A 25486-nucleotide genomic window follows, 5' to 3' on the forward strand; every position below is an offset into this window, starting at 1 on the left:
CTGTTCCAGTCAAGTAGAACAGTTTGAAAAAATGAAAAGAAGTGGATAAAAGCAGGAAAAGTTTAGGGACTAGCTAATCATTCAGTTTTGCTGGAAGAAGAGTGCTCTGCTAATGACTCTTAATTAGGCTTTACTCTACAGTGTGGTGTGGTGAAAAGAGAGGATCCCCTCTCAGTTTCCTCATGTATAAAGTTAAAGAATTGAAATAAAATAGTCTCTAAAGACCCTGTCCACTTAAATTACATCACTGGTAAATAGAGATAGTAATACTTATACCATCAACAACACGGTGTAGTGTACAGAGAACCGGTCCTAGGGTCAGGAAAAGCAGTTCAATTTTTCCTCAAGCGTGAGCCTGGGCAAGTAATTTAACCTCTCTGTGTCCTCAGACAATTCTCTAAATCTAGGAGTTTCAGAACAATTGCTTATTTTCATTGGTAGTAGAAATTTCCTCACCTGGAGTAAGTTAGTAAATAAGCATTTATTGTTTTTTAAAACTTTTTTCTTTTTTTTATTTTTTAAAACAGTATTTTATTTCCCCCAGTTACATGTACAGACAATTTTAAACACTCTTTAAAAAATCTCTTCGAGTTCCAGATTTTTTCCTTCCCTCCCTCATCTCACTGAAACAATAAGCCCTTTGATATAGGTTATACACTGAACAAACATTTATTAAGTGCCTACTATGCGCCAGTCACATTGCTAAGTGCTAGGGATACAAAGAAAGGCAAAAAAAATCCCCAAACCAAATCAAAACAAAAAAAAAGTCTCTGCTCTCAAGAAACTCATAGTTTAATGGGGAAAGCAACATGAGAAAGACTCTGTAGAAATGAGATACATACAGGGTAAATTGGGGGCTAATCTCAAAGGAGGGCACTAAGATTAAAGAGGACTGGAAAAGGCTTCTTACAGAATGTGACACTTCAGCAGAGACTTGAAGGAAGCCAGGAGGCAGAGATGAGGTAGGAGACCAGGATTTCTCTTCACCAGTAAAATCACTAATTCAGACCCAAAAGACATACTTCATTGTGTCATTTTGCAGAAATCAATCAATCAATCAGGAAGCACTTATTAAACCCCTACTAGGTTCCAGGCACTGTGTAAGAAGCTTAGATGTAAAGACAAAAGTGAAATAGTTCCTGTCCTTGAAGAGCTTAAATTAGGAACAGGGAGAGAACACACACATATGTAGGCATGTAAAATATTTATGCAAAGCAGATACAAAGGTAACATTAGAGAGAAAGGTGTTAGCAGCTGGGAGCACCAGGAAAAGGCCTCATATGAAGGCACTGATTGAAGTGAATCTTAAGGGAAGCTAAGTCTTCCAAGAGGCAAAAGTCAGAAAGGAGATTATTTTAGATGGAAACAGACAGTCATGCAGAGATGGAAGATGGAGTACTACATATGAGGAAGAGCAAGAGGGCGGATGGGAGGTGAGCAGTATGTGACAAAGCTCAAAGTGTAGGATAGGATGAGATTGTGAAGAGATTTAAATCCCAAATAAAAGGGAATATATTTGATCAGCGGTTACAGGGAGCTTACTGAGGAGGGAGGTGGATAGGGAAGTGATATAATAAAAATCACTTCAGTGGCTGGGTGGACTGATTAGAGAAAGGGCATGGAGAGTACAGGCAGAAATACTAATGAGGTGGCTATTGTTCAGGTGAAAGTATTATGTTTGAAAATTCAGGTAAACTGATCAATTTATTAGGCTAGTAGTGACCAATAAATTGGGTCAGTGGCCTCTTTCAATGGCCCCGAAGTAGGGCTCGATAGCCTCAATGTAATATTGGGAAGGACAGAGCTGGGTAGGTGGGGAAGACAATGCAATTGGTTACAGGGCAGATAGCATCATGGGGTGTGGACAACATGATTGGTTATTTTAAAGAAAGCAGGCTAGCAACCATGTAGGGCTAGTGACCACCTCTCTCTGACAATTAAGGAATGTGTGTGAATTGTTTTTTGGGACCCATCTATATCTTGCAGACCTTGTTAGTGGACTTGAATTAGCAGACTCCCTGGCACTTAGAAGAGTTTGTTAGGAAGATAAGACTCACCCCCCCCCTCCACCAATTGTACAAGGACAGGCTGGGATGGACAATATACCTTGGACCAGATCAACTTGTAGGCCTTTAACGAGAAGGTCTGGCAGATCTACAATATAGCAAGATCGTTTGAGCAATCATAGGAAATGGGGAAATAATATAGAATAGGATCAAACACAGAATAGAATTAATCATAAAATGATACAAAATCAATTTAATTTCTTCAAATGGTATAGAAGGCCTGACCTAGTGGGTGGTCATGATAGTGGAGAAGACGAGAAAAATATGAAAGATATTGTGGACCTAGAAATGATAAGGAAAGCGATTGGATGCACAACTGAGTATATAGCGGGATATTTAAAGTGAGCAAGAGTGAAGAGTGGAGGCTAACAATGAGGTTCTGAAAGTGCTGTATTATTATTATTTTGAATAGGGCAAGTATATACAGCTAAGTGCTACAGAATTGATGCTTTCAAATTGTGGTGCTGGAGAAAATTTTGGAGAGTCCCTTGGACAGCAAGGAGATCAAATCAGTCAATACTTTTAATTCAGACTGTTCACTGGAAGGTCAAATACCGAAGCTGAAACTTAAATACTTTGGCCACATAACAAGACGACAGGACTCATTGGAAGAGACCCTGATGTTGGGAAAGATTGAAGACAAAAGGAAGAGGAGATGGCCGAGGATGGGATGGATAGATAGTATAATGGAAACAACAGACAGGAACTTCGAGAGAGAGAGAATGGAGGAGAGAAGGACCTGGTGTGCTATGGTCCATGAAGTCATAAAGAGTCACGCACAACTGAACAACAACATACAGACTTTTTAATATATGTAGTTCCTCATTCAAGGGGAAGAATGGGGAAGTTGCCCATTGCTGCCATTTTCTTCCTTTGCTAACTGTAGCATGAATTTTGGAAGGGGCCCTAAATGTCATTTAATTCAGTCCTCTCATTTAGCAGAAGAAATTGAGGGGGGAGCAAGGAGTGATTTATCCAAGCTAACAGCAAGTAAGTGGTAGGACATGGCCTAAAATAAAGGTTTCTGGACTCCTATATCCCTTTGGATACTTAATCATAATGAGAGGGTAAAAATAATGGGAGGTTTAAATAAAATGTCATCATAATCTGTCATTACTAGCATAAAAATGAATTAAATGTTATTAGGACAGCTTGAATTTTTGTATCGATGACTTTCATTATCAACTATTGGGTAAAGCTAGAGACTGAGTGCTGGACATGAAGTCTGAAAGCCTGGCTTCAAAACTCAGGCTTGACATTGAATTCAGCTGTATTTTGACTATAAAATTATTGTTTTGTTTATTTTTAAAGCCCACTAAGAATTATATTTTGTTTAGTAGAATGTAAGCTCCCCAAGGGCAGGGACTTTTTTCCATTTTATCTTTATATTCCCAGCTGCTACTACTGTACTTTGCATATAGAGAGTGCTTAATAAATGTGTTGGGTTAGATTGGTCTTTTCAGTAGTCACAATGGAAAGTGCACTGGATTGGAATCACAAAATCTGGGGCTGAATCCCATTTACTAGCTATGTAACCTTGGATAAGTCACTGAGACTTGCTGTTCTCATCCGTAAAATTTGAGTAATATTTTCATTGTCTGCTTGATAGGGCCATTGTAAGGCTCAAAATGAGCCTATAAAGCACCTTGAATATTGCTATAAACTATATAAATATATGCTATTATTATGATTTCAAATTATTTTAAAAAAATTACCTAGCACTTTGACAGCAGAGGAACATGTCATAGTGTAAAGAAGAGATCAGTTTAGAGAAAAGTGATTGCTGACACGTTCTCTGGCCGATGTCTATGATTCTGTGTGTTCTTCCTTGGGTGGAGAGCAGGTGCAGTTGAATAGAGTAGGGCAGGTGGCAGAAGGAGTGTGTCTCCTCACTTAAGCCTGACAGAGTGGGAAGTAACAGCAGAAGCTGAGCAGAATGGGTGGGTGTGGGAGGAGGCCGCAAGCTGGGCACAGATGCAGGCTGGGCCTGGAGCAGGCGCTGGCTTTCAAGTTTAAATTAAGTAACCTAGGGAGGGAGAATGGGAGTGCTGGCACACAGAGCGCAGTCAGGGCCAAGTCATCCACAGTAAAATTTTTTTAAAAAGGCTTCCAGTGAGCATTTTGATATTTTTCTGAATGCAGTAGTGGGCACATAATAGAAAAAACACTGGATTTAGAAAAGGCCAAAGACCACAATTTGAATCCTGTCTCTGAGGCTTGTTTAAATGAACTCTGGCTCCATCTCTGGGACTCATTTTCATTCTCTGTATAATGGATTTGGAAGAGATAATCTCTAAGGCTCCTTTCAGCTTGAAAGCCTGTGGTCATAAGTATAATAATACCAAATAAAGTAAAAAACCAAGCCTAGGGTTCGGAGAAAGTGAGTCATGGAGCTGTTCTTAAAAAGTGAAGACCCAGACTTTGTCTCTCTGTTTCCCTCTTTTCATGTCTCTAACTCTGTCTCTCTCTGTCTTGTCTCTGACTTGCCCTATTTGTCTTTGCCTCTGTCTCTAACTAGTGAGGAATAGAGCTAGGGGGGTGATTGAGTGGAGAAGAAATTGGAGAAGGAATATTTTTCCTCAAGTGAGTCTGCCCAGTCCTAACTCTAACCTTTTTTTTGACCATTGCCCTCTTTTCACATCCCCTCCTGGCCTTATGCAGTTAACACCTCTTCTCCTATTTCCACCTCTGCCAGAGGAATCCTAGAATCACTGCTCCACCCTGACCCTTACAACACACTTCCCAGACAATCCATGAATGGTAAGGTCTCCTGGACCTTGTCATCCAACTTGCCACAACTCTCTTAGGCCCTCCAGGTCTTTCCACCCCCCTTATAACATGTCTTCCATATATAGAGCAAGGGCTGTCTTCTTTTTCTATTTTTATCTTCGGTTCTTAGTGTAAGTTCTTTTGCACATAGTAATTGTTTAGTCGATGTTTTTATTCATTCATTCATTCTAAACATCAAACTAACTCAGCATATGAAACATAGCAGACACAATGATCGTTGATTGATTTTTACAATCCAAAATAATTCACAAAGTGTTTTTCCTATGACAACTCTGTGAGGTTGTTGTTCAGTTTTTTTTTTCAGTTGTGTCCACTCTCTGTGAATCCATTTGGATTTTTCTTTATACTAGAGTGGTTTGCCCTTTCTTTCTCCAGCTCATGTTGTAGATGAGAAAACAGAGGCAAACAGGGTTAAGTGACTTTCCCAGGGTCACACAGCTTAGTAAGTGTCTGAGGTGCAGATTTGAACTCAGGTCTTCCTGACTCCAGGCCTGGTACTCTATCCATTGTGCCACTTAACTGCCCCTCTGTGAGGTTGGTAATAGTACAAAGATTTTGCGTATGTTTAACACATAATAATAATAGCTGATTTTCATAGCACTTTAAGGTTTTCAAATAATATTGGATAATGTTTAACTAATATCTTACTGGGTATTTATGAAAATCAAATGAGGTAGTGGCATTAAGGTGTTTCCTCTAGAAGGGGTACTTTCTGTCTCCTATTTTCACCTCCAGAGAAAGGCTAATATACAGGCTATTGGTACATGAATAAAATAGGAAATGTTCTTTCCTTTTACCTTACTTGACCCCTTTTTTGTGAGTAGGGTCCAGGTACTGGCATGGGTGCTTAGTAAATTTTCTTGTTAATTGGTTGGTTGTGTGCTCCACTGAAGATCAGGAATCTCTGGGGGAGAATGAATGCTGTTCTGTGTTTCTCAGAGAGCTTCTCCTTGTATTTAACAGTTATTTTGATGGGTGGTGACTGCTTGCCTACTGTGTCTTGGGTTGTGTATTCTGAATTGATTATCCAGTGAGAACCTCAGCTTGAGCTCCCACCCACCTACCGGAAAAAAACCTCTTCTTGCTGTGACTGCTATATTTCAATGAACTCTAATCATGTGAGCATGGCATAATGGAGACAACTACATGGCTTAACTGTGTATAGTCTTTGTATTCATGATGAAATAAATTTTAAAAAGGAATAAAGTGAAATAGATTAAAACATTCACTATGTGCAATATGCATCTATACCTTCCTCCAGACCCAGTCTTACTAGTCAGTTTATAACTGTGCTTTCACATCAGGAGTTCCCAGACACATTCAAACGTCGAGTCTCATCCTCCCTATCAGATACTTGTATTTGAAGCAATTAGTACCCAATTATTACCCATTGCTGTTCCACTTGTGGCCTCCAAGAGGGTCAAGAAGGTTCAGTTGGTTGAGGCAAGTCACCTCAGATTCGTCTTTAAGGGAAATTACTGGCAATGTGTTTAGATGCTTATTCCTTTTCATCTCTATTCCTGGATATTGGGGCATTTTAGGTCTTTTTGGATCCCAAAGTCATTTCTTTTCAGCTGAAAGTTCTTCTTTACCAGCTACCGCAGTAGATGTATGTGTAGAACCAGATCAGCCTATGTCTCCCAGTCTCACGTAGTAGCCTGGGGGAAACATATAGGGGCACTAGCACTATCACGCCATATTTCCAGCTCCCTGTTCTTAAACAACGCCATGGTTAGTCCTTTCCTTCTTTATCCCTCCGGTTCCTGAAATTTGGCCGCTCCCTCTCCTCCCCTTTTCCCCTTAGTCATTGTTGCAGGAGGAGGAGGAGATGGAGAGAGGGTGCTGTAGAGGGAAAAGGTCTGTTTTACATGCTGTGATTATTCATTCTTTCCTTCCACCTTCATTCCCATGGGTGGCCTGTTTGAATAAGTCTATTTAAAGTTCTGTTGAGTGGGACTTGTTTTAAATTGGCCACCCCATTGTTTTTGCCTTGATATTCTATCCATCTGCTGCTCAACCCTTTGCCCAAGAAGGGGTGGAGAGGAAACATTGTTTAAACAAGTTTGAGGTATATTAAGTTTAGCAGATATTTGTGATTTATGACAAGTGTGAATTGAAACAGAGTGAGCACCCTGGGAACAGATGTTTTGAATCAAGAGACTCATCATTAGTTAACACTTATTCATAATCATTAGCAGCAGCACTGGGGTGATCAGAGCCACATTTGTCAACTCTTAGGAGAACATGTAACACTGGAGGAGAAAGAGCCATGCACATGGGCAATCCTAGAGAGAGCTAAATAATGAATAAATAACGACACCCAATTATATTCACGACTTTGTGCTATAAAGTCAGAGGTTTTATGTTTTTTCCATCTAAAGATAGGTTTGCTTCATTCAGAAAATCTACATATATGTCAAGATTTTAAATATTTTCAGTAATATTATAATTTCTTCTCTCTGCTCTTTCCCTCCCTCTTCTCTCCTCCCCCTTTTCTCTCCGCATCTGTCTCTGTTTGTGTTTCTGTCTCTCTCCCTCCTTCCCCTTCTCTCTTTCTTTTTCCCATCCACCATCCACATAAATGTTTGTATATACACATGTATGTATATACATGGTGTTCAAAGTCAGTGCAATTTAAAACTTATTAAAACATATGTATAATTTATATGCCTAATCTATTATATATGCATTTTAATGAGTTTTAAATTACATATGTGTATACACACATATACACAGGGTCAGGGGGGTACAATATGGCATGGCACATAGAGAACTGGTTTGGGAATTATAGGATTGTAGCTGGAAAAGACCATAAAATTAATCAAGCCCAATACCCCAAATTTGCAGTTGAGGAAACTAAGACCCAGAGAGGTTAAATTCATAATTAATAAGTCACAAAATTAGTAAGTCACAAAAGTAGGATTTGAACCCAGGTCATTTGACTCCAAAACCTCCTTGGGGAGACTGGGGTCCAAGTTCTGCCTCTGGCAATGCTGGGTCATCTAACTTGGGGCAAGTCTTTTATCTCTCCACTTCCCAGAAGCTCTGTGATTATATTACAAAACACTTACCAGTCTACATGGCAGTGGGAGCTTTCTTACTGCCAAGTTCCTAAATGAATTAAATCTGGATTCTGTATTTATGTGTACTTATGTGTAGATATAAACACACATATACATATATATATATACACACACACATATAATATTACATATATACCTATCTATACCAGGCCCCTAATAAATGTTTTGTTTTATGTGTGTATATATATGTGTATATATATATGTATTTAATTTTATCTAATCTCAAACATAGATATATACATATATACACAGATGAATATTAGATATATGTTTATATTAGTACATATATGTTTATACATACTCAGTGCCCATGTATTTGTGTATATATATATATATATATATATATTTATGTTTGAATACATACATTTATCTATGTATGAGAATAAAGAAGATTATATATAGCAAATAAAATTCAACAAATATTTTTTAAGGTGTGAGGACCATAGTGTTAAATGATGGGTAGAACCAAAGTTAAAGTAAGACAATCTCTGCCCTCATGGAACTAGCTAACAGCCTGGTAGAGGTATAAAAATATATAAACATTGATAAGTATAATGCACAAAACAATTTACATAAGTTTATTAGAGAGGTTTAAAAAAGTGTTACCATAAATGAGATCTTAGTGGGAAGGTTGTCATTGACTGGGGTAACCAAGAAAGACTTTTTCTGTAGGAGATGCTATTTGAGTTGAGTGGATAGGTGGGAATATTAATAGGCAAATAGAGGGAGTGAGAGCATTCCAGGTGCAGAGAGCAAAGGCAGAGAGGTAGGAGACCGAAGTTGGCCAGAAAATAGGATGAATGAAAAGGTACTTATGGAGTGTTTATTGTGTGCTATACCCTGTGATGGTGATACAATTACAAAAGAGAGACAGCCCCCTTCCTTAAGGAGTCACATAATAGGTGGAATTATCACATACAGAATAATGGGGACAAGGGAAGGGTGTTTTGGTCTGAGAAGTCACAAGAAGAGTGAGTAGCACCATAGGACAGTCAATTGGCATACTTTTCCTAAAAAGTAATGGTATAGTGGTTTGCTTACTGTTTCCAGAGCCAGAGATGGAAAAAAGCAGCTTGGTACAACATGGCAAGAATATGGCGGAGGAGAAGCATAGTGGTGATAGTGAGGGGTCTGCTGGTGGTTGGATAAAGTAGGTTTTGTGAATAATCACCATCCAGGATAGTGCCTCTCCAGGGTAAGAAATGTCTTCTCTCCTCTTGGACAAGGTCTCTGGAAGTCATTTACTTCAGTCTGCTCAGTTTACAGAATCAAGAAGTTTAGGTGAATTCCCCTAGATCTCCCAAGCAATGAGTCCCACAGTTGGTATGCAAACCCAAGTCCCCTGATTTCAAAGTTAGTTCTCTTTCCACTGTACAATGCTATCTCCCGTGCAATGTTCAAATTAAAAGGGTCCTTAGATATCATCAAGCATAATACTTATTTAACATATGAGGAGACTTATGCCTTAAGATGCAAAGTAATTTGCCTAATTCAAATAACTAGAAATTGGACTAATTCATAGGCAAATCTAGCTAGAACCTAGGCTTCATGGAGGAATGAAATAAGGAAACTAGCACTTATTAAACACCTTCTGTGTGCCAGGTACTGTGCTAAACACTTTAAAAATCTCATTTCATTTGATCCCCACAGCGACTTGGGTGCTATTGTTATCCCTACTTTACAGTTAAGAAAATGGAGATAAACAGAGGTTAAGTGACCAGGGTCACATAGTTAGTAAGACTCTAAGGCTCAATTTGAACTAAGGTCTTTATTTACTCCAGACCTAAAATTCTACCTACTGTGCCAACTAGTTACCTAAACAAGAGAGTAGTATGAGAAAAACATGATTTTTTTTAGCTATAAAAAGAAAAAAAATCAGGAGGCAGCTTTAGCCATAGAGTCAAGGAGGCCTGACCTCAGGTCTTTCCTCTGACACACAGTGATTCTGTGACCTTGAACTAGTCATTTAACCCTTTAGTTCCTCAAATAACTCTCAATTGTGATAATATATATATATATATATATATATATATATATATATATATATATATATGTGCATACATACGTCCATAAAGGTAATTAGATATTTTCAAGCCTAAGGGATTAGGCATTCATTTGTTAGGGGAGCCTAGGTAGTGCAGTGGATAGAATGCTGGGCCTAGAGTCAGGAAACCTGAGTTCAAATCATAATAATCTTACTAATACAAGTTCTTACTAACTGTGTGACCCTGGGCAAGTTGCTTACCCCTGTTTGTCTCAGTTTACTCATCTGTAAAATGTGCTGGAGAAGGAAATGACAAACCACTTCAGTATCTTTGCTAAGAAAACTCCAAATAGGGTCACGAAGAGTTAGACGTGACTGAAATGACTGAACAACAACCTACTCTGTGCAAGTTATTCTATCAGGCACTGTGAGAATAATGAAGAAAAGAGGCAGCTAGGTAGTGCAGTGAGTAGAGCACTGGCCCTGGCCTCAGACACTGGACTCACTTACTAACTGTGTAAACTTGGGCAAGTCACTTAACCCCACTTGTCCTGCCTACCCCCCTCAAGAAAAAAAAAGAATAATGAAGAAAAACAAATGCTTTTAAAAAAATAGGGTAGCTAGGTGGTGCAGGGGATAGAGCTCCAGGGCTGGAGTTAGGAAGACCTAAGTTCAAATCTAGTCTCAGACACTTAATAGCTGTGTGACTCCAGGCAAGTCACTTAACCATGTTTGCCTCAGTTTCCTCATCTATAAAATGAGCTGGAGAAGGAAATGGTAAACCATTCTAGTATCTTTGCCAAAGAAAACCCCAAAAGGGATCATGAGGAACTGTATACAATTGAAAATGACTAAACAGCAAAATTCATTTGTAGGTTCAGTACCTAAACCCACTAAACTAATGTGATTTCTGAGTGCACGGTTTTAAATGAGATGCTGAGCAGTGACATAGAAAAAGAAAACTTCTGCGCCTGCCGAGAACCGCTGACATTTCAGATCTTCTAGAGCATTTGGAACCCTCTCCCTTTTCCCAACTCTGAGTCACAGCACAGACTGTCTTTGGTCTTCATTCCAGCTCTGGTTCTGGAATCTTGAGAGCCCTCAAAGAAATCTGTTTTGGCTGGAGATCTCCTTCTGGGCCAGCTAAAGTGTAACTTGATAAAAATCTATTCCCTCAGAGTGTACTTTGTTTGGTTGCTTCCATCTTCAAGCCCCCCCCCAAATCCTGAGCTGTTGGGAACTTTAGGGACTACCCATCTAGTCCAACTCTGTCCTTTCACAGAGGACACTGGGGCCTAGATTGCTTTAGGTCTCATGGTTGAGCTCTCATGGCAGCACTTTTACACTCTGCCATTGCAGCCTCCTAAAGAACTTACAGGAATTTATGTCATAAGTTTCACCCTGGATTATGTCCTCTGTTTTTTATTGTTCTAAAGCAAATTGAAGCTTAAATACTTTGGCTATATAATGAGAAGACAGGTCTCATTGGAAAAGACTCAGATACTGGGAAAAACTTAAGGCAAAAAGAAAAGGGGGTGGCGGAGGATTAGCTGGATAGACAGTGTCTTGGAAGCAAGAAACATGAGCTTGGACAGACTTTGAGAGGAAGTGAGGTCAGAAGGGCCTGGTGTGCTATGGTCCATTGGGTCATGAAGAGTCAGATACTAACAACAACAACATATGCTCCTTTACAGACTGTGCAAATTCAGGCGAATCACTTAACCTCTCTGAGCCTCTCTGTAAGAAAAGTGGATCCCGTGTATAGGCAGGCCCACCTGTAATGAGGCCCGTCCTCATGTGATTTGAAGGGAAGCAGAATAGGCATTTCTTGCCTCTTCTCCTACCCCCTTTTGTTTCACAAACCATAAAATGTTAAATAATTGTCAGCCATTGTTACCAACAACCCTATCATGTGCTTCCTTTATATCACTCTGAGTGGCCAGGCATATAGAAGGTACTCAGTAAACACTTGAGTTAACTTCACAGAATGGAAACACACTAGATTTATAGTTAGAGGACCTCAACTTGAATCCAGGCTCTGCCAGTTAACTTCTCTGGACCTCAGTGGCCATAAGAAAAATGAGTTGTACTAGTTGATCTCCAAGGCCCCTTCCAGCTCCAACTTCTGTGAGTTAGTGAACTTATCTCTAAATGGTACTTCCTTGATTCCTGTGGATGAGACTGGAGAAAAACTTCAGTTTAGCCATAATTCAAGAAGCCTTTATTAAGTATTTCCTACGTGTCAGGCACCGTGCTATCTTTAAGACTAGATTCTGCTGGGAGTGGGGAGTCTATAATATGAGAAAAGAAAAATACATAAAGAATACTAAAGAAAAATACATAAAGAATAGTAAAGAAAAATATATAACGAGGTACTTTGAGGAGAGGAAAGATACAGGGGAGGGAAGGAGAAAGAGACAGAGAGATATAGAGATAGAGAAAGAGAAAAGGGGGAAAAGGGAGAGGAAGGGAAGGAGAGAGAGATAGGGACAGGAAGGACAAGGAGAGGAAAAGGGAGGGGAGAGGGGAGAGAGAGAGAGAGAGAGAGAGAGAGAGAGAGAGAGAGAGAGAGAGAATATGAAAATATGAATGAGAATAAGAACATGAGAACAGCTGTCAGAATTAGGGAATCTTTACGGAGTAGGAGGCACCTAAGTTGTAAAAGGGTGGTGGCCATGTGAGTGCAAAGAAGAGATCTAAGAAGTGTGAAGATGGAGGTAACAAGTATTGTGATGAGAACTGAAGAAGGGGATGAGGGAGAGAGAAGAATCATGGATGACTTGGGGATTCTAAAACCTGGGTGGCATGAGGATGGAAGTTTGGAGAAACAGGCTTAAGGGGTAAACATAGAGAGCTCTGTTTTAGATATATTGAGATCGAAATTCTAATTAGAATTGCAGGTGGAGATGTCCAGTGGATAGAGGGAGTTGTGAAACTACAATTCAAAGGAAAGGTTAGAGATGAATAAATAGATTTAAGAGTCATCTACATAAGCATAAATGAGCTAATGGGAGCATATGAGATCATTAACATAGAGAGAGAAGAGAATAGGAACAAGAAGTGGGCCGACGCAGGACTCTTCAATGTATCTAACATTTAGAGGTGAGGAGAGGCAGGAAGCAGATTTTGAACCAGCAAAGGCAACTGGGACATAGTGGTAGATAGGAGGATTAGCAGCAGAGAGCAGTGTTACAGCAGCCAAAGCCTGGGTGGTGGTCATCCTTATCAAAAGCTTCAGAGAGGTCAAGGAGGATTAGGACTAGAAAAGGGCCATAGGATTTAGCACTTGAGAAATAATTTGGTGACCTTGGAGAGAGTATTTCTGTAGAGTTGGTGGGGTCAGGAAGCCAGATTTCAAGAACTTGTTGAGAGGCTGGTTTCAACCTTCCTAATCTCTAAAATCCTAGCAAAGCAAACTCATTTTTGAGGGCAGTGGTAATGTCATCATTAAATATGAATGGGATACTAGCCAGGCATTTTTTAAATTAAGGAATTATTTCCATTATCTCTAAACTGACTTAACAGAGCATTACCATATGCCACTCATGTATATCAATACTGCCCTTTCTAAAGAAATGCCTAAACTTCTATTTACATCTCAGCATTGAAGTCTTGGGCCTTTTAATATTCTGCTTGCATATCCTAAATGTCAGCATGCATTTACAAATATTTATTACATTTCCACCACTACATTCTTCTTTCACAAGGCCTTCTTTTAGAAACATTCTGCCAACCTTTCATGGCTAGCCCTAGGTTAGTGTTACAATATTTTGCTTTCCCACAAAAATGTCATCAAGTTTAAGTAATTCTGCAGTTCACAGCTACTCTTGAACTGCTGCTAGTCAAATATGAGTAAGAGGATACTAAAGCCGCAGGCAGTTACACATTCTGATGTAGAACACAGAATTTAGAGTTAGAAGGAATTGTCAACTAGACCATAACAACTAAGGACACTGAAGCCTGAGCAATAGAGGAAGCCTGTTCAAGGTCATACAAGTAGTAAATTTCAGAGGAGAGACTGAAATTCAAGTTGTCCGCTCTCTTTATTGAGAGCGTCTTATTGAGGAATGTAGAGGGAACTATTTTTCTTCTTAAACCTTTTTTCTTCTATATCCACATGATATGAACAACAATAACAAAAATTAATTAATTATAATTAAATAGTCGTTAGTTGTTTTCCAGTCATGTCTGACTCTCCATGGCCCTATTTGGGGTTTTCTTGGCAGAAATACTAGAGTGGCTTGCCATTTCTTTCTCCAACTCGCTTTACAGATGAAGGAACTGAGGCAAACGGGGTTAAGTGACTTGCCCAGGGTCACACAGCTAGTAAGTACATGAGGCCCCATTTGAACTCAAGATGAGTCTTCCTGACTCCAAGCCTAGCACTCCATCCACTAGCCACCTAACTGCTCTGTAATTAAATAGTGCTTTAGTTAATTAATACATTTTTCTTCTTAAACTACTTTTCCACTATCTACATGACACAAATAATAATAATAATAATAATAATAATAACAAGCATTTTATGTAGTGCTTTAAGGTTTGCAAAGCCCTTTATAAATTTTATTTCATTTTTTCCTTACAATACCTCTAGGAGGTAACTAATATTATTATCCTAATTTTATGGGTGAGGCAGAGAGAGATTAAATGACTTGTCTTTTTTCACACAGCTATTCAGTATGTGAAGCTGGATTTGAACTCATCTTCTTGACTTCAAGTCCAGAAATGTATCCATTGTGATACTCAGTTAACATATGAAGGTCTTCTGAGTCCCAGTCGAGTGTTTATCACTGTACCACCCTCTTTTGAGCTTTCACAGGATGGTCATTCCCCAACATCTATAAAATTCATCAACAGGGGCTTTGTATCCCCAGCTCCCAGCAAGAAACCTAAATGCCTATTAAATTGTATGCATATAAATGAAGGAGTAATTGGAGTTTAGGATCATTGATTTGGAATGGGAAGAGATCTTAGAGATCCTTAAGTCAAATCCTTCCATTTTATAGATGAGGGGACTGAGGCCTTGAGAAGTGTCTAAAGTCATACATGTAGCTAGGTACAGAGCAGAGACTCAAACTCAGGATGTCTCATTCCAAGTTCAGCCTTTACCATACAATTTCCAGGGGAAAGGAAAAACAAGCGACTTTTTCTTCTTAGACCACTAAAAAAAATTAATATTCTTTTAAAGGAAATTTTATAAATTTTAATAAATTTTGTAAGGTTAACTTTATATTTCAATTAATACTTTATTAATTTCACTTTACATACTTAATACTTATTTGCTTAATTTATATATTTATGTACTTTACATACTTAATTCTTATTTGCTTTATATACTTAATAATTTTGTTAATACTTTAATTCAATATTGTAATATGTCAATATTCTTCATTGAAATTCAGATCTCATATCTCAGTATGGTATGAAATGTCCCTGGCTACTCAAAGGTTATACCAGTAGAATGTCAAAATGGTTCTCATATTCTATGCCAGTGGGATAGAAGGATAGAGTTCCAAGCTCTGGCAGGTCCTGCCAACCTGGAAACATTTTGAATACCAGCCCAGTGATGAACTACATACTTGTCATATGAGAAATAGCCAGTTAGATTTGGAGAGGCTTACCACCAGGTGTCCATAGTTTGATAATCTTTTTGGACATGGGTTCTCTCCAGTCAATCAACAACCATTCATTAAGCACTGACTATTAGCCAGGAATTGTGCAAAGAGTTGTGCCAACTGGAGAACACTGTGCCCAAGCTGTAGAGGTGCCATGATCATATCATCAGTACAGAGAGTACACATACTGATGATATCAGGTTCTTGGATTATTGAGTGACAACTGCTAAAAATGAGAACATGTCTCCAGGAGGAAAAACAGTAAATTTGATGAATAGATTCTATCTTATGAGAAAATAACATTTTAGTTTAAATCAATTAAAAAGGGGTTTATTAAATAGCACCTGCATTCCAGGCCCTGTGCTAGACAGTGTGGATATAAGACAAAAATGAAATAGTTCCTTTCTTCAAAGTGCCTACATTCCATTAGGAAAAACAACATGAACGTATATGTAAGGATGCACTGAAGCTAGCTCATACGACTGGCTTGCGAGATCTAATTGTTAAACCTCTAGTGTGAGCGTTTATACCTTTGAAATCAGCAAATACTGCAAATCAGGGCTTGATTTTTTTTAAAAATTGTCTAGTCTTAAAGTGATAGAGAAAATTTTAATGACGATTAAACTTTAAAACATTTTAGTACTCTTTTTCAGAGAGCTGGTTGTGAAAAATGCATATATCTACGTATATACAAAATAAGTTCAAAATAAGTACAAGAAAATTTGGCATGTGAAATACAATCAGTTGGGAGATCTGAGTAAAGGTCTCATGTAGGTAATAAGATTTTAGCTGAACTTTGAAGGCATTAAGGGATTCCAGTCATGGGGGAAACTAGGGCAAAGGGTCAAGGATGGGACATAGAATATTATATGTGAGGAACAGTTAGATGGACAGACTCATTTGACAAAAGAGTATATATAGGTGAGAAATTCCTAATAACTATGAAGAGTTAGGGTGAGGTCAGATTGTAAATGGATTTAAATGTCAAGCAGTTGTTGTTCTTCAATTGTGTCTAACTCTTTGTGTCCCCATTTGGGTATTTTTTTATAATTAAGATTTTTTAGTTTTAGTTTACAACGCTCAGTTCCACATAATTTTGAGTTCCAGATTTTCTTCTCCCCCACTCCCTCCCCAAGATGTCATGGAATCCAATATATCTTCTATATATAACTTCGTTTTGAACTTATTTACATTATAATCAAGTTGGAAAGAAGAATTATGACCAATGGAATGAATCAGGAGAAAGAAGAAACAAAACCAAAAAAACCAAAAAGAAACAAAAGAGAAAAAAAAAAGGGAAAACAAAAAAAGGAGAGCAAACAGTGTGCCTCAATCTGCATTCATACTTCATAGTTCTTCCTCTGGATGTAGATCGCTCTCTCCGTCCTGAGTCCTTTGGAGTTGTCTTTGCACCTTGTATTGCTGAGAAGAGCAAAGTCTATCAGGATTAGTCATCACAGACTCCATATATCTGTGGTTGTGTATAATGTTCTCCTGGTTCTACTCCGCTCACTCAGCATTGTGTTGTGTAGGTTTTTCCATGTTATTATGAAGTCCGTATCATCCCCATTTCTTATTGCACAATAGTATTCCATTACATTCATATACCACAACTTGTTCAGCCATTCCCCAATTGGTGGGCATCCCCTTGAGTTCCAATTCTTTGCTACTACAAAAAGAGCTGCTATAAATATTTTTGTACATATGGATACTTTTCCCACTTGTGTGATCTCTTTGGGATATAACCCTAGAAGTGGTATTGCTGGGTCAAAGGATATACACATTTTTACAGCCCTTTGGGCATAGTTCCAAATTGCTCTCCAGAATGGCTGGATCAGTTCACAACTCCACCAGCAATGTAACAGTGTTCCAATTTTCCCACATCCTCTCCAGCATTTATCATTTTCCTGTTTTGTCATTTTAGCTAATCTGACAGGAGAGATGTGGTACCTCAGAGTTGTTTTGATTTGTATTTCTCTAATCAGTAGTGATTTCGAGCATTTTTTCATATGTCTATAGATATTTTTAATTTCTTCCTCTGAAAATTGCCTGTTCATATCCTTCGACCATTTCTCAATTGGGGAATGACTTGTAGTCCTATAAATTTGACTCAGTTCCCTGTATATTTTAGAGATGAGGCCTTTATCAGAGACACTGGTTATAAAGATTTTCTCCCAATTTTCTGCTTCCCTCCTAATCTTTGTTGCTTTGGCTTCATTTATACAAAAGCTTTTCAGTTTAGCATAATCAAAATTATCCATTTTGCATTTTGTAATGCTCACTATCTCTTGTTGGGTCATGAATTCTTCCCTTTCCAATAAATCTGATAGGTAAACTATTCCTTACTTTCCCAAATTGCTGATAGTATCAGCATTTATTCCTAAATCATGAGACCATTTTGACTTTATTTTGGTATATGGTATAAGATATTGGTCTATGCCCAGTTTATGCCCTACCATTTTCCAATTTTCTCAGCAGGTTTTGTGAAATAGTGAATTCTTAGTCCAGAAGCTAGATTCTTTGAGTTTATCAAAGAGTAGATTGCTATAGTCGTTGAGTACTGCATCTTGTGTACCTATCCTATTCCACTGATCCATGGCTCTGTTTCTTAGCTAGTACCAGGTAGTTTTGATGACTGCTGCCTTATAGTACAGTTTAATATCTGGTTTGGCTAGGCCACCTTCCCTAGCATTTCTTTTCATTAATACCCTAGATATTCTAGACCTCTTGTTCTTCCAGATGAATTTTGTTATTATTTTATCCAGCTCTGTAAAATAAGTTTTTGGTAGTTCGATAGGTATGGCACTGAATAAGTAAATTAATTTAGGTAAAATTGTAATTTTTGTTATATTAGCTCAGCCTAACCATGAGCAACTGATGTTTTTCCATTTATTTAGATCTGACTTTATTTGCGTGAAAAGTGTTTCATGATTATGTTCATATAAGCCCTGGGTTTGTCTTGGCAGGTAGACTCCCAAATATTTTATAGTGTCTACAGTAACTTTGAATAGAATCTCTTTCTATCTCTTGCTGTTGGGCTTTGTTAGTAATGTACAGGAATGCCAAGGATTTATGTGGGTTTATTTTATATCCCGCAACTTTGCCTAAAGTTGTTTATTATTTCAAGTAGTTTTACATGATTCTCTAGGCTTTTCGAAATAAATTATCATATCATCTGCAAAATGTGATAATTTAGTTTCTTCTTTGCCTATTCTAATTCCTTCAATTTCTTTTTCTTCTCTTATTGCTACAGCTAACATTTCTAGTACCAAATTGAATAGTAGGGGTGATAATGAACATGCTTGTTTCACCCCTGATCTTATTGGGAATGCATCTAGCTTATCCCCATTACAAATAATGCTTGCTGATGATTTTAGGAAATGCTATTTATAATTTTAAGGAAGGCTCCATTTATTCCTATGCTCTCTAGTGTTTTTAATAGGAATGGGTGTTGTATTTTGTCAAAGGCTTTTTCTGCATCTATTGAGATGATCATATGGTTTCTGCTAGTTTTGTTGTTGATATGATCAATTATGCTGATAGTTTTCCTAATACTGAACCATCCTTTCATTCCTGGAATAAATCCTACCTGGTCGTAGTGTATTATTCTTCTGATAAGTTGCTGCAATCTTTTTGCTAATATTTTATTTAAAATTTTTGCATCAATATTCATTAGAGAAATTGGTCTATAATTTTCTTTCTCTGCTTTGACTCTTCCTGGTTTGGGTATTAGTACCATATTTGTGTCGTAAAAAGAATTTGGTAGGACTCCTTCTTCACTCATTTTCCCAAATAGTCTATAAAGTATAGGAATTAATTGTTCTTTAAATGGTTGATAAAATTCACCTGTGAAACCATCTGGCCCTGGAGATTTTTTCCTAGGGACTTCATTGATGGCTTGCTCAATTTGTTTTTCTGAGATGGGGTTATTTAGGAATTTTACTTCCTCTTCTGTTAACCTGGGCAATTTATATTTTTGTAGCTGTTCATCCATATCCCTAAAGTTGTCAAATTTATGGGCATACAGTTGGGCAAAGTAATTCCTAATTATTGTTTTAATTTCCTCTTCATTGGAGTGAGTTAGCACTTTTCACTTTTGATACTGGTAGTTTGATTTTCTTCTTTCTTTTTTTAATCAAATTGAACAAAGGTTTATCAATTTTATTGGTTTTTTCATAAAACCAGCTCTTGGTTTTATTTATTAATTCAGTAGTTCTCTTGATTTCAATTTTATTAATCTCTCTGATTTTCAGTATTTCTGATTTGGTATTTAATTTGGAATTTTCAATTTGTTCTTTTTCTAGCTTTTTCAATTGCATGCCCAATTCGTTGATCTCCTTTTTCTCTATTTTATTCATGTAAGCATTTAGAGATATAAAACTTGCCCTAAGAACTGCTTTTGCTGCATCCCATAAGTTTTGGTATGTTGTCTCATTATTGTCATTCTCTTGAATGAAGTTACTAACTGTTTCTATGATTTGTTCTTTGGCCCACTCATTCTTTAGAATTAGATTATTTAGTTTCCAATTAATTTTTAGCTTATTTTTCTGGTTCTTTATTACAAATAATTTTTATTTCATCATGGTCTGAAAAGGATGCTTTGACTACTTCTACCTTTCTGCACTGGATTGTGAATTTTTTATGCCCTAGTACATGGTCAGTTTTTGAGTATGTAGCATGTACCACTGAGAAAAAAGTATATTCCTTTTTATCCCCATTCAGTTTTCTCCAGAGGTCTATCATATCTACCTTTTCTAAAATTCTGTTCACCTCCTTAACTTCTTTCTTGTTTATTTTGAGGTTAGATTTATCAAGTTCAGAGAGTGGGAGGTTGAGGTCTCCTATTATTATGGTTTTGCTTTCTATTTCTTCCTGTAACTCCCTTAACCTCTCCTCTAAGAATGTGCATGCCATACACTTGGGGCATATATGTTATACAGTGATATTGTTTCATTGTTTATGGTGCCTTTTAGCAGGATGTAGTGTCCTTCCTTAGCTCTTCTAATTAGATCTAATTTGCTTTTGCTTTGTCTGAGATTAGGATTGCTACCCCTGCTTTTATTTACTTTAGCTGAAGTACAATATGTTCTACTCCAGCCTTTTACCTTTACCCTTTGTGTATCCCCCTGTTTCAAATGTGTTTCTTGTAAACAGCATATTGTATGCTTATGGTTTTTAATCCATTCTGCTATCTGCTTCTATTTTATGGGAGAGTTCATCCCATTCACATTCACAGTTATGATTACTATCTCTGCCTTTTTCTCCATCCTATTTCCCCCCTGTTTATGCTTTTATTTCTCCTTTTCCCTTTCCACTCCTCAACAAAGTTTTGCTTTTGACTGCCACCTTCCTCAGTTTAACCTCCCTCTTGATTCCCCTCCCTTATCTTCCCATTTTCCTCTTGCTACTTCTTGCCTCCCTTCTGACCACCACGTCCTTTTTTCCCCCTTTCCCCTCCTACTGCCTATAGGACAAGTTAGATTTCTTATCAGGGTATGTTATTCCCTTCTTGAGCCAAATCCAATGAGAGTAAAACTCAGACACTGCTCTTCTCCCTCCCTTCTTTCTCTCTACTATGATATGTTTTTGTGTCTCTTCATGTGATGTAATTTACCCTTTTCTACTACCTCCTTACCTCTTCTCCCAGAACCACCACTTTATATCTCTATAATTATATTTTTTATCATTATATTGGTTATTTTATACTGACATCCAAAGTCTATGAATATCCCTTTCAATTGTCATAGTAAGTATACCATTCTCAAGATAGACATGTATATATCGAACATATATAAAACAAAATAATCCTGTATAAGGATGTAATTAATTACCTTATTGATTAACTAGGTTTTTTCCACCATTTACCTTTTTATGTTTCTCTTGAGTTTTGTATTTGGAGATCAAATTTTCTATTGAGCTCTGGTCTTTTCATCAGGGAAGTCTGGAATTTCCGTATTTCATTGAATGTCCATCTCCTTGCCTGGAAAATTGAGCTCATTTTTCCTGGATAGTTGATCCTTGGTTGTAGTCCAAGCTCCTTAGCCTTTTGGAATATTGTATTCCAATTTCTCCTGTCATTTAATGTAGAAGCTGAAAGATCCTGAGTGATCCTGACTGTATTTCCATGATATTTGAATTGTTTCTTTCCAGCTACTTGTAATATTCTCTCCTTGACCTGGTAGTTCTGGAATTTGGCTATAATATTTCTTGGAGTTTTCAAATTGGGATCTTTTTCCAGGGGTGATTGATGGATTCTTTTGATGACAGTTTTACTCTCTGGTTCTAGGACTTGCGGGCAATTTTCATTAAGGATTTCATGGAAGATACTGTCCAGGCTCTTTTTTTTTATCATAGCTTTCAGGTAAACCAATAATTCTTAGATTGTCTCTCCTGGATCCATTTTCCAGGTCAGTTGTTTTTCCAATCAGATATTTCACATTTTCTTCTATTTTTTCATTCTTTAGATTTTGTTTGACTGATTTTTGATGTCTCATAGAGTCATTAGCTTCTACTTGCCCAATTCTAGTTTTTAATGTTTTGTTTTCTTCCTTTGTCTTCTCTATCTCCTTTTCCATTTGGTTGATTTTACTTTTCAATGAGACATTTTCTCTGTTTATATTCTGATTTTCCTTAACCAATTCCCCAATTTTACCTTTTAAAGATTTGTTTTCCTCAAATTTTTTCCATTTTTTCCTTTTTTTCTTTTACCTCCCTAATTTGGTTTTTGAAGTCCTCCTTGAATTCTTCCAGGAATGCTTTTTGGTCTGGAGACCATTTCACTTTCCCTTTTGAGGTTTCAGATGTGGGTATAGTGTCCATGCTGTCCTCTTCTGAATTGGTGTTTTGGTCTTCCCTGTCTCCATAATATGAGTCAATCATCTTTGAAAGCTTCTTACAATTCTTTTTCATGGTGTTTTTTTTTCCCTCTTGGTTTCTGAAGTGAATCTTTGTTTCTGAGGCTCAGGGGGCTCTGTCCCAAGTTTCTTGTGTTGGGATCTAGCTTTATGTGCTATGGCCCCTGGTTTCATGAGGTATGGGGTCTGCCTGCTGGGAGTCTCCTCTTCCCCAGGACTGCTCTACAGCAAGGGTGGTCTCAGCTCCTGTCTGTGTTGGTGTCTGCCACTTCCCCTGGCTGTGCAAAGCCAAGTCTGGGGTCCTGGAGTTAATGTTAGTTAGCTCCACCCCCTGGGGCTCAGTTACTCTTGTTGTTCTGCTGAGGGAAGGGGAGCTGGGACACCTCTCTTCCTGCGCTAGTCTCCTTCTGCCACCACAGGAAGGGTCCTCTCCCCCACTTCTCTCGCTACTGAAGCCCCGCTTCTGGCTCCTCTGTTTCTCCTGAGGTTTTATTCTCTGGGTTTATTCAAGGGAGGGATATAAGTTGTTTTACCTGCACATCCTGGCTACCAGGAGTCCAAGAAGGTGAGTTTCAAACCTTTAGACTGTGGGTTGGAAGCCTCCAGGCTAGCTGCTCCCACAGCCACAGGCTCTGCACTCCGACAGACTCCTGTCCTGGGCTGAGAGGCCTGGGGCTCGATTGCGGCAGTAGCTGGTGCTTCCGCTCTGGGCCTGTTCCTGCTCTGGCGTTTCGCTCACCCAGCGCTGTCCCAGACCAGCGTGCTGGCTGGATTTCTCTGCTGTTCCTATCCTGGTTGGTTTGGTCTGGTGCCCATCCGTGTGCCTGGTGCTCCTACCCTTCTTAGTCTACTAGTGGCTTCTAACTCTCTTAATTCTGCCCAGATTCACTTTTTCAGATTTATCTGACAGCATTTGTGAGAGAGCTCCAGTAGTTCCTTCCTTTCACAGCACCATCTTCCATTTGGGGTTTTCTTGACAAAGATATCAGAGTGGTTTGCTATTTCCTTCTCCGGTTCATTTTACAGATGAGGAAATTGAGGTAAATGGGATTAAGCGACTTGCCCAGAGTGACATAGCTAGTGATTGTGTGAGTCTAGATTTGAACTCAGGAAGATGAGTCTTCTTGACTGCAGGAAAGGCACTCTTATCTACTGTACCATGTAGCTGCCCTACCAAACATAAGGACTTGTATTCGAACCTAGGGGTACATAAGAGGGGGACACTGGAATTTATTAAGTGGAGTAGTGACAAGGTCGGACTTTTGCTTTAGACATATCACTATGGCAGCTTTGTGGAGGATAGGCTGGATAGAAGAGAGACTTGAATTAGCAATGTCAATTAGTTGGCCATTGCAGAATGCAGGTAAGAGGCAATAAGGGTCTGAACTAGGGTCAATGACTAGGCTATAAATTGTTAGAGCAGAAAAGGATTTCACAGATAGTTGATTTGGAGCTGAAATAGCACCTTAGAGATCAATTAGCCCAGTGGAAGAGTTCGAATGATAGAGATCTGTATTCCTGGCCCTGCCAGGATCTTGGGTGTGACCTTAGCTAGTTCATTTCACTAGGCTTGCTTCCTCATTTGTAAAGCTGATAGTTTTGAACTAGATAACCTTTAAAGGTTGCTTTGAGCTTCAGAAGTTGAGGAAAATCACCTTCTACCCTAAGAGTTAACCCACCTGAGGCCCAGAAAGGTGAATTGATTTGCTCAAAGTCAAGCTGTTTGTCTGTGACTCAGTCTGGCCTGGATATGAACTTTCCTGACTCCTAGTCCAATGTTCTTTCTGTTTCACCAAACTACCTCCTGTGAAGAAGTGGATGATACCCTTGGTTCTTCTAGGGACACACTGCCTTCTTGCCCTCAAGGAACTTTCAAATGAAGCATGTTTCACTTAGGGAAAATAAAACTTGGGGTGTGTGAGTACAGCCAAAGCATTTAATATTCCCTCTCTTGCTCCAGAGTTCTTGGACGATAAGGGAATTTCATAGTTGCCTGAATGAGAATCGTGGTTGTATCAGGGCTTAGAAAAAGCCTTCATTACCCTGTCAGATTATTGGAATGGATTAGTAAGAATGGGTAGAGAGACACGACTATCCTCCTTTACTTGCCCATGCCCATGAAATGGCGTGAAAAGAAGGCTAATTTAAAGAAAAGAAGCCTAATTTAAAGATGGACAGGAAGCTGCCCTAGGATGAAAAATCCAAACATAATGTGCTTTCAGAAACCTCCGAAGGCATCCACAAATGACGTTCATTGCAATAGTTAGCATGAACATTTGACAAAGGCAAACCCTTTGGTCCCACCACTGAACAGGAGCAGTCCTTTCCACTTGGATAATTGTTAGAAAGTTCTACATTTCCCAATTCTATCCATTGCTCTTGGTGCTGCCTCGGGGGCCAGGCAGAGTAAGCCTAATTCTTCCATAGGAACACCTTTCAAATATTTAAAGATATTTAGCATGCTCTTCTTGAATCTTCCCTTTTTCTAGACTGATCATTCTCATATCATTCAACCAATCCTTGTATGGAGTGGATGCAAGGCCCTTCTCCTTTCTGTTTGTTCTCCTTTGGATGTTCTCCATTGTATTAACATCCATCCTAACAGTGGTGACCAGAGCTTGCCACAATATTCCAGCTGTGGTATGACCAAGACCTCCTGATTCCTGCCCCCTTAATGTAGCTCAAGATTATATTCCTTTTTTTTTCTTTTGGCTGTCATGTGACATAGTTGACTCAGATTGAGTTTCAGTCCATTGCAAGCCTTACATCTTTTTCAGAAATACTGTTGTCTAAATATGCCTTCCCTCTCTTGTTCTTGTAAAGCCATTTTTGAACCCAAGGGTCAGATTATAAACTTATCCACCTTGCTAGATTCTGCCTGATGCCCTAGTTTGTCAAAGTCTTTGGATCTTGACTCTGCTATACAGGGTGCTAGCTGCCCCTTCAGCTTTGTGTCACCTGCAAAACTGATAAGCAGATCATCTATGCCTTGGTCTAAGTCATTGATGGAAGTTTGAAACAAAGAGGACCATGCAAAGATCCTAGGGGTACTCCATAAGACCTTTTTCCTAGTAGATATCAAACCACTAATGAC

This window comes from Trichosurus vulpecula, chromosome 3 (genome assembly GCF_011100635.1).
Source record: "Trichosurus vulpecula isolate mTriVul1 chromosome 3, mTriVul1.pri, whole genome shotgun sequence".
Lineage (NCBI taxonomy): Eukaryota > Metazoa > Chordata > Mammalia > Diprotodontia > Phalangeridae > Trichosurus > Trichosurus vulpecula.